Below are 10,412 nucleotides of genomic sequence, written 5' to 3' on the forward strand. Positions count from 1 at the left end.
CTGGCTGACACACAAAAGGGATACTTTACCAGCTGTAAGACTTGAAGACCCAACAGAAGGTCCCCCAGTCCTTGGTCCCAACTTTGTTAGGGTACTGAATTCCATTCACCTCTTCCCCACTTCAGAGTACCGGCCCTGTGCCTTTCACCTAGTCAGCACCTCCTTCTGAGTCTTTTTGAAGCTAGGAAGAAACACACACATTCCTCTCCAACTCCTATCATGTCCCTAAAAACATTCCTCCCATCTCAATGAGTAACACGGGGCCTTGGAAAATTGCTTTGTAGCTGTGACAGCTTCAAGAGGGCACTAGAAACACAGAAAAGGGATCAGTAATGAGTGGCTGGTGGACTTCAGTGACATTGTGGCTATCACGGAAATGTCGACGTTCCCTTCAAAGAGATGATTAGCTTCTTGAGGGCAGAGCTTGTTTTCTTATTTCTCTGTGTCCCCAGAACAGTATTTTGCACATAGTATGTGCTTGATAAATGTTTGTAGAATAGAAATCATGTGAATTAGCTGAATTCAATTTACCAAACACTAAGTGCCTACCCTGTAGGGTGTTGTGCTGATGTTCTGTCAGAGGCTTTCCTCTGGGGGAGTGGGCATTTTTGTGAGCAGTGAAGTGAGAGGGAGCACTAAAGACACGAACCAGAGTTCACCTGTGAGCGAGAGACACTCTGGGGGAAGATTGCATTGGGTGGGAAGAGAGGTGGAGCAGGGGAGGCAGATGAGGAGTCAGGATGAGAAAACTGGATGCCGTCATCATTAGAGGTCTGAGGATGGAACAGGCTATGCGGTATGAGTGAGATGCATATGCAGCAAGGGATGAAAAAGAAGTCAGAAAAAAAGAAATGGAGGTAGGAAAGAGTGAATAAAGGTAAGGAGGAAAGGAATATAGAGAACAAAGTAGGAAAGGGATTAAAAACTGATGGTATAGAGGGAATACAGAAGAAATGCAGATAAAATGTAGCACAGGGCTGGGGCTGGAGGGTTCTTATTTGTAATAAGCCATTCTTATCCCTGAGAAGCTGGATTAGTTTCAGAGGACAACTTTGGGACTTGGGCCCACTCTAAGACATGTCTGGCGTTCCATCCTGGCCATCCTAGGATTGCTTCAAAAAGTCCTGTATCTTCTCCAATATTCTTGGGAGACCTCTAGTCTAGGGATACCTTGATCCTACCCTAGAGCAGGCCTGCACTGCTACATGAGGATTTCCTTTCAAGATCAGTGGACACGGCAACAGGGAAGCATCTGGGCACTGCTTGTTCTCATCCATTTTGCCCCTGTCTATCCTGCTGTATTCATCCTGTGTGTACAGGTGTTTTTGAGGGCTTTTGTCCAGTTCTATCTCAGGTGGCTCCACTTCTTCCTGTATTAAAGGAGAGGAAAGATGTGTCAATAATATGTAAACAGCAGCCAAGAAGAGTTACTACTAATAGATTAATTGGAAACTTTACATAGCTCCCTTCTAGGGATACCTAATTCCTTTTCTCCGCAGGAATACACAGCATTGTTTTATCCTTCTACATGTGCTAAAAGTGGACATGCGAAAAATGCATCAGAGTGCACTTGTCTCTCTTCTCCCTCCCTCTACCCCATGTAAATCACTAACTACTAGAGAGTAACTTTAGATATATTCCTTCCTTTCATAAGACCTATTTACTCTAGAATTTTTGATTGTTTCAGAAATTATCAGGGGCACGTAGGTTGTGCAATGGATAGAGCACTGGCCACGGATTCAGGAGGAGCTCAGTTCAAATCCTGCCTCAGATACATAGTAGCTGTGTGGCCCTGGGCAAGTCCCTTAACCCCACTGCCTAGCCAGAAAACCAAAACAGAACTAAGCAGCAATGCAACGTTGAAAACCATGCTTTCACTAATCAGAGTCCTTTTGAACCACGCATAAAGGTCTGAATTTTGTGTACCCATTACCCATGGGGAAAAAATAGTCTATTCAAGATTGACTTGGCTTAGCCCTTTCTTAAGAAAACCTTGTCACAAAGTCACCTTCACAGAAACTATGTGGGGAAAGCCCATTCTGTTTACTCCCTAGCTAGCAATAGCTTGTATTTTCTCAGTCCTAATGTAATTTTGCCCCAGTGCCCTTAATCTTCCAAGCTTGCTCTAAAAAAGTCAAAAGTGCTTCAAAGTGTAGCTCTGGAGCAATTACCAGAAGGTGGTAGGCTGGAGCAATTTGCTGAAACCATTTCTAAATACCATGCAGCCTCACAGTGTTGCTGATATCCTGAAGGGCAAGAGGAGACCCAGACGAAACTCTGCCCTAAAAATAATTTTTTTAAAAGATGTTTAAAAGTTCAAACAATATTTGGGTGACCTGAATTTCGTATTATTTCTGTGGTCTATTTGTTCATTCCCAGGAACTAGTCACACTTAAGAATGTTAAAATATAAAAATAAAAAGGTTTATGGAATTTCCCATTCTCTGTAGGTCAGATAGGGAGGGGTGGAGGAGGCAGATCTCTATGAAGCCCCTACCCACTCTGTAGTTACTGAGCAAGAGCAGAACTTTTAGGTGAGGAAGCTGCAGAAATCCTGCCGCCAGGCAAGCAAGGAAAGATGAAAAGACCAAAGAGCAGTAATTCCTCTGCTCTCTAAGTAACTACTGAAGACAGAGAGAACAGATAGGGTATGTGGCTGGCAGTGTCATGCAATGAAGCCTTAATCGCTTTGTCTCACCTTTCCTATCCAAGGTGCTGAGGAGAGGGAGGGAGGGGCAGAGACACAGAGACAGAGACAGACAGAGACACACACAAAGACAGAAAGATAGAGAGATAGAGAGATGAGAGATAGAGACAGAATCAGAGAGACACAGAGAGACAGAAAGCCACAGAGAGACACTGACTACAAAGGTTGGATAACTCAAGCATGGTGTTTGTGGAATAAATGTGCTATGCTGGCATGCTAGAGGTGTTATATCTCAGCAGGACAGCTGAGAATTGAAGAGTTATTCAGGGGTCTGAGATGTGGCTTTTCCTGCTGGTACTTTAGCGTAAATTTTCTCTATTTCCCTTGGACCTATGAGACTGGTCTTGGCCTGGGATACATTTTTCTCTGTGTATCTTCATCCTGGGGAAGGAAGAACTCTTTTACTTCAAGGTAGAACTTTTTGGGATCCAAAGACCTGCATTTGAGCCCCAGCTTTGACACTAGCTTAGTCAAACTTTTCTGAGATTTAGTTTCTTCATCTTTAAAAGGGGAGTAATATACTTTCATTAACTCCTTCACATGGGGCATTGTAGGGAAAGTACCTTGCAAATCCTACAGTGCTAGCTAAATAAATATAACTTCATTTTTTTTTTAATTAGGCAGCTGGGGTTAAGTGACTTGCCTAGAGTCGCACAGCTAGTAAGTGTCTGCTCTGAGGCCAGATTTGAACTCAGGTCCTCCTGACTTCAGAGCCACGGCTCTGTCCACTGTGTCACCTAGCTGCCCCATAAATATAACTCCTTGCTGAAGCAGTCTGTGCTTTAACCTGCACTGGGCTATTGGACTTTACAATGGATTTTCAGGGATCTCTAAACCATGTCATCTCCAAAGTATATACCTACCCCCACCCCCAGCCCCCACTGCACACAAGACCCAGTGATGTGACCCTAAGGAGAAGTCACTGGAGGAGGATGAGATACAGCTGTGCAAGCCTCAGACACTTCCCAGCTGCCCCTCTCACAGGGTTGGTAAGAGTGTTGCCTCCTATTTTTCAAGGTTGGTGTCTGGGACAGAGTCACTTGCAGTGGATAAGCAGGTGTGGGTGGGTTGTAACTTGCATGCAGATCTCATCACAACATGCCCCGCACTGCTCCACCACCACCTTCTGAACTTCCCTGTTTCTGTAAAGGCCTCTACCATCTTTCTAATACTCCGGATCAAAACTATGATGTTATTTTCAATTCTTCACCCCACATATCCAATCAGTTGCCAAATCTTATTGCTTCTACCTCCACAACTTCCCTCAAATCCATGCCCTCCTTTCATTACCCTTGTTCAGGTACTAGGCCTCCTGCCTGGTATTTCTTTCTCAAGTCTCTTCCATTCCAATCCATCTATGGGGGAAACTAGGTGGTGCAATAAATAGCATCTGGGCCTGGAATTAGGAAAGACCTGCGTTCAAATCTGGCCTCAGACACGTATGGCCTGTGTGACCTTGGTCAAGTCACTTAACCTTTTTGCCTCAGTTTCCTCATCTGTAAAATAAGTATAATCTACCTCCAAGAGTGGTTGTGAGAGTCTCTTGAAATAATATATGTAAAGTACTGAGCACAATGCCTGGCACATAGCAGATGCTCTATAAATGTTATTTATTATCCTCTACATAGCTGCCAACTGATATTCTTAAAGTGCCAGTCTGTCTCCCTAATTTTCCATTCAGTAGACTCCAGTTGTTCCCTATTGACTCCAGGATCAAATATTATTTCATATTTATCTTGCTCTTTTAAATTTTCATTTTTGTGCCAGTATTACTAATACAGTGGCACAAAAATATAATTTACAAGTAAATAAGTATACAATTCAGGGGAATGGGCTTTTTTTTTTTTTTACTAATAGGAGTATGTGATCAAAAAGTTAGGGAGATCATGACTGTAGGCTCCAGGCAAAAGCAGGAAGTCTGGGACTGAAGAGTCTCATTATAAGAAGAGGAATAAAAGAGATTCTGCAAGACATCCTGTACTTAAAAACACAGAAGCTCTGCTTTGCGTCGGTCTAGTGGCATACTGCTGTGCTCTTGGTTCTCTAGCTGTCCCTATCAGCAGAGTGTGAAGGCTGCCAGGATTGCCCTGGTATTCTGGCTGGCAAAAATACTGGGAGAGGGTGGCAAGAACTGATACATGATCCAATGGGAAAAGTCTTCTTGGATCAGTCTTTTATGATGACCAAAAAGCTGATGTGATCCGAGGCTGTGCTAAGGGAAGTATGGTACCTAGGAATGTGGATATGTCAGGCCCAATCCATTCTGTCCTGGTACAGAATGTTAAGAAGGAGAGGTCTAGGAAGATAAGCTATTTCCAGAATGCAATTTTGGGAAGAGATGTAGAAGGGACAGAACCATATAGCTAACTGAAAAAATGCTTTGGTGGGAGCTCACAAGTTATGGTTTGGATAAGACATAGACCAACAAAATATCTAGAACCTAGTGTAGCTAACTGGTAGTTAGGACACTTTTGCTCTGGTCTCCCCGGTTAGCTGTCCCCAGGTTTAAGTTATTTTGTATGGCAGAATTAGAAGTGCCTGAGCCGACTCAAGTCAGCTCCCAAACAAATCAGGGCTTGATTTAATGTTTCATTGATTGTCTAAGACTTAAGAAAATGATGGAGAAAATGTTAATAATGCCCCTTTTTTTGCCCCCAGAGAGCTGATTGTTAAACATTTACCAGCATATGTCTGGTCAGAATCCTCTCAAACTTAAATCTCATGAATTCTCACTAATATATTTTGTTTTAACCATCCAGCCATATGACATACAGCTCACAACAAAGACATTTTAATCGCATAATTATGTAAAATATAATACGAGATGATAACTTTAAGCTCAATCAAACATACCTGTATATTTCTTGAGAAGAATGGACCTATAAGGTTGGAGACCATCTGTAGCCAGATAGCCTGTGTGAAGAGATACACATACAGGGAATACTTGTAACCAAGATGGGCAGATTGAAAGGTAATTCATACCTTTCTTGCTGCAAATTTGCTGATATCTTCTACTAATGCCATTGCACCACCCTCTGTTAGACCTATGCCTAGACAGATGTTCTTTGTGGTGCTACTCTGCTGTATTTGGCCAAGCATTGTTCTCTTTTGCTCCAGCTGGTGATCAACCCCAGATATTTTCAGCATTCTCTAATATACTGCACAACATCCACTTTGGATGCCACAGTTTCAGCTTTCACCAGTTCTTTTAGCTACCTCTGCCTTGCACTGTTGGTGGTGGTGAGCACTGGGGTATTGCGGTCAATAAGCCTTTTCCTTGAAGGGCAGTGATCTCAGCTGTCTGATGTCTCACCCAAACTCCTGTGCTTTTGGCTAGGTCTGGAGGTGCTGTCTTGAGATCTGTCAGCCCCTCAGTCCTTATCTACTACAGCGGCTTGGGTTGGTAATCTTCTTGGCAGAGAGGATCATGGATCTCCTCAGGCATCATTCTCAGCCAACAGCTGGGAAGCTTTCTGTTGTTTTTTAGAGTTAAGCTTCTCTCCATTAGTGGCTTTTTATAAAGTTCAGTTCTCAACCTAAGCTGAGAGCCGTTCTCAGAATTCTTCAGTTAACCGCTTCTCTCCAGAATTCTGCCCAGCTCTTGCTTGACTCTGATCTCCACCATCTCCAGCTTCTTCACTTGACCAAAGCTATGCTGCCCTTATCCCTTGGACTCTCACTTCAACTCTCACCTAATTTCTGTTCAGAAATCTATTTTGAAGATTTTTCATACCCACCACCCCTCGAGGTCAGTCTCCTCAGGACTCAGCTTCTTCTTCAAAGGGAAAGAGAACTGAGCAGCTCTAAGGTTAAGAAGCTGTTCTGACCTCACCCCCAGAATCCCCTCTGCTATATTCACACTATCAACTGCCACACTGGCCACAGAATTCTGGAGGTGTTCTATGCAAATAGCAACTCCCAACCTGGCCAGAGAATTCTGAGCGGGCTACGATTTGTTCCCCACTGCTCCCTGTCCCAATTCCCCCACACCTGGCTTCTCACTGACTGTAACAGGATAAGGCATCATAAAATAAATGACAGATGAATGGTGCCAATAGTAAAATCAAAAGGGTTGTGTGTTTGTGTGTGTGTGTGTAATCACTGCACTGCAGTAAACAAGAAGGTGATATGGTATTTGGTTTTAGCCTTGAACGACAGAGAATTCAAGGATAGTGACAAAGTAATAGGGTACTATAGGCAAAAGGAATTTAAGGTTGAGTTTTTCAGCCTTCTTCTAAGTCAGGCTTTCTTTGTGTGTGTGTGTGTGTGTGTGTGTGTGTGTGTGTGAAGGACGCTGTCAGTTTGATGAAGCCTAGGTGCCCCTTTCAGGATAATGTTTTTAAATGCGTAAAATAAAATTCATAAATCACAGATGTAAACATGTATACACAAATATATATGGAATGATATATAATACAAAGAAAACCAATTATATTAAGATATAGTTAGCGAATGATAAAAGAACATGTTCATGAACCCTCAGGGTAAAAACCTCTGTCCAAGAATCCTGAGACTGGATGTCTTTGTTTTGTTTTTTCACATGCTAATCTCAGATTGACTTTCCATTGGATTCAATCTAAAGCTTTGCTGTACATCTATGTGGAACAAGAATTGGCTTTACACAATTAGCAAAAGAAATTAGCAAGAGCACCATAAGGAATCTTAAAACAAGCCAGTCTCTAAGACCGCATGTAAGCTGTCTCCTCAAGTCATCTTACATGAAGGCCCAATGGAAATAAGTGTAACGTTTTGGTGTCACTTGAATCTGTTTATTATCATTGTTGTCTTTGTTTTCATATGGCATGGGATTTATACACCACTTAGTACTGAGCCAGAAAACAACCTAGACATGACTTTTGCTACAGGCATCACACATTTCTACTCTACTTTTCTCTGAGGAAATTGAACTGCTATGAAAACATTTTAATTAAGATTTTTAACAGGGGGTAAGATTGGAGGAAGAAGAAAGATAAATAACTACCTGCTGCTGAAAGAAACAGACACAAAGATAGATTTGATTTAAATATGATAACCATTTGTGGATTGACCTGTCTTTCCTGTAATTGTCAGTGCAAGGGGCTCATTTGATTATCAGTCTACCTCTTCATTTCTTATAGCTTCCATGTTTATTTCTCAAAATCCTACTCAGAGAAGATACATTTTCTTTACGGAGGAATACTAGTCTGTGGGAAAGGGTTACCAGTTTCCTGAAAGCATGCCTCAAATCTGAAAGAAAGATAAGAATTCCTGATTTCTTTTCCTCTACTGGGCATCTATTAGAAGGAAATTCTCATTTAGCACCAACATATCCATTCTACCTGAAGACTTGTATTGCTACAGTTTCACTCTCTATAAATCTATAAATAGTTCGCTATTAGGAAAATACACTTGTTAAATTCCTGTCAGTTTGCACTGCTGAGCTAGCCATATTGCTGTTCACTTTGTTTCAGTCATGTCTGACTCTTCATGATGCCTTTGTGGGGTTTTCACGGCAAAGATACTGGAGTGGTTTGCCATTTCCTTCTCCAGTTCATTACAAATGTGGAACTGAGGCAAGTAGGGTTAAGGGACTTGCCCAAGGTCACACAGCTAGTGACCTTGAACTCATGAAAATAAGTCTTTCTGATTCCAAGCCCAGCCATACTAAGTCCCTGTTCATCACATTAATAACAATAGTAGTAATAGTCAAAGCCCAGAAATTTGCAAAGGCAAGTGAGATAGACTCAAATTCCACCTCTAAACCTTACTACCTGTGTGACCTTGGGCAAATCACTTCTCTTCCCTAGAACTTGATTTTCACATCTGTAAAATGAGAAGATTGGATTCCATGGCATCTCAAGCCATTCCCAGATCAAGACCTATGATTGTATGTGTGAAATCTCTCTAGATGACCATATGCCAAACCATCACCAAGTATTTGTTAAGTGTATCCGAGGTGCCATGGACTGCTCTAGGTGTTGGAGATACAGATAAAAATAAAACAATCCCTCCCCTTACAGAACTTACATATATATATATGTATGTGTGTGTGTGTGTATATATATATATATATTTATATATATATGTATGTGTGTGTGTGTGTATATATGTGTGTGTGTATATATATGTGTGTGTGTGTGTATATATATATATACATGCACACATACACACACATACATATATGAAAATATATACAAGATAGATACAAATTAAAGATTGTTGGGGAAGGCATTAATAGCTGGTGGGATCAGAAAAGGCCTCATGTAGAAGTTGGTCTCTGAACTGAGCAATAAAGGAATCTAGGGAATCCAAGAAGCAGATATGAGAAGTGATTGTATTCAGGGCACGGAGAACTGACAGAAATAAGGAGACAGGAGGCACAGCTTATGTCTCATATGAGGAAAAGTAGGATAGCTGATGTGGTCAGGCCTTCAAGTGGGTAAAGGGGGAGTAATAATAGCATTTATATAGTGCTTTAATAGTATCTATCATAACAAACTTTTTTATAGAGGAAGAAGAGAAAAAAAATCCAAACTGATCCATGCATTTAAAAAATCTGATCAAGTGAGGTTTTTTGTTTGTTTGTTTGTTTGTTTTGTTTTGTTTGTTTTAGGATTTGGAGATATGAGTGTGTTTGCGGACAGTAGAAAAGGAGGCAGTAAACAGAAAGATTGAAGATTAAGGAGAGACTGGAGATAACAGTGGGGGTAATTTGGAAAAGATGGGAAAGGATGGGAACCCAGTGCTTAGAGAAGAGTTTAGTCATGGCAAAGAGAAGAGCTACCTCTTCATCCAAGACCCCAGTGAAAGAGGATGTAATGGGAGATGAGGTCAGAGGGATGTAGAAGGAGGAAAGAAGAGGGATTTCTCAATGAATGATCTCAAATTTTCAGTGAAACAAGAGGCAAGGTCCTTAGTGAAGAGAGCAGGGGAAGTGAGGGTACCTTTAGATGCTTGAGGGTAGCTGAGAAGGTTTGGAATACACACAGTAATGAGTGGGATAAAGAAAGTAATGGAATGATTTTCTTGCTACAATGAGGGCCTAGTTGAGATTAGATGACATAAATTTGTAGTGAGCCCAATCAACATAGTTCAGTGACTTGCTATATTAGCTCCATTCAGCAACAAGTGAATAGACGTAAGGGAGGGATACAGTGGGAGTGATACAAGCTTGGCTCTGTCAAGGCATGACATAGACAATGGGGTAGAGAATTCAAGAATAGAGGAAAGTACAAATTAAGCTGATTTACCAATCTGTAGAGATTTGGAAGAAAGCAGAGTATAGCAATTGTAGGGGTGAAAATACTGGGAAAATATCAGAGACAGAGGGATTTGGCAATATAGTGAAAATGAAGAAAATGAAGAACAGGATTAGGGATCACAGGGCATAGGGAAAGATGGAATGATAAAATATTATGATCAGATAATGGAATTTCAGAATTCACAAAAGTGGAACTGGAACATCTGTGGATAATGGCAATATCTAGGGTATTACTTAGGACATGGAGTGGAGGAATAAATAGGTCTTGGAAACTCAGTAGATTTAGAAATTGGAAATTCAGTGTATTTAATGAAATATCAGTGTGTATGTTGAAATCTCCTTAGTATCAGGGCAAGAGTCAGGATGGAAAGACAGTCTGTGAGCTAGATACTGAACTCACCCTGGAGAGCTGGTTTATAAGGATCACCTGGATCTGGACTGGGTGATAAATTTTGATAAGCTGACT

Source organism: Phascolarctos cinereus, unplaced genomic scaffold (genome assembly GCF_003287225.1).
Source record: "Phascolarctos cinereus isolate Bilbo 61053 unplaced genomic scaffold, phaCin_HiC Scaffold_4;HRSCAF=312, whole genome shotgun sequence".
Taxonomy (NCBI): domain Eukaryota; kingdom Metazoa; phylum Chordata; class Mammalia; order Diprotodontia; family Phascolarctidae; genus Phascolarctos; species Phascolarctos cinereus.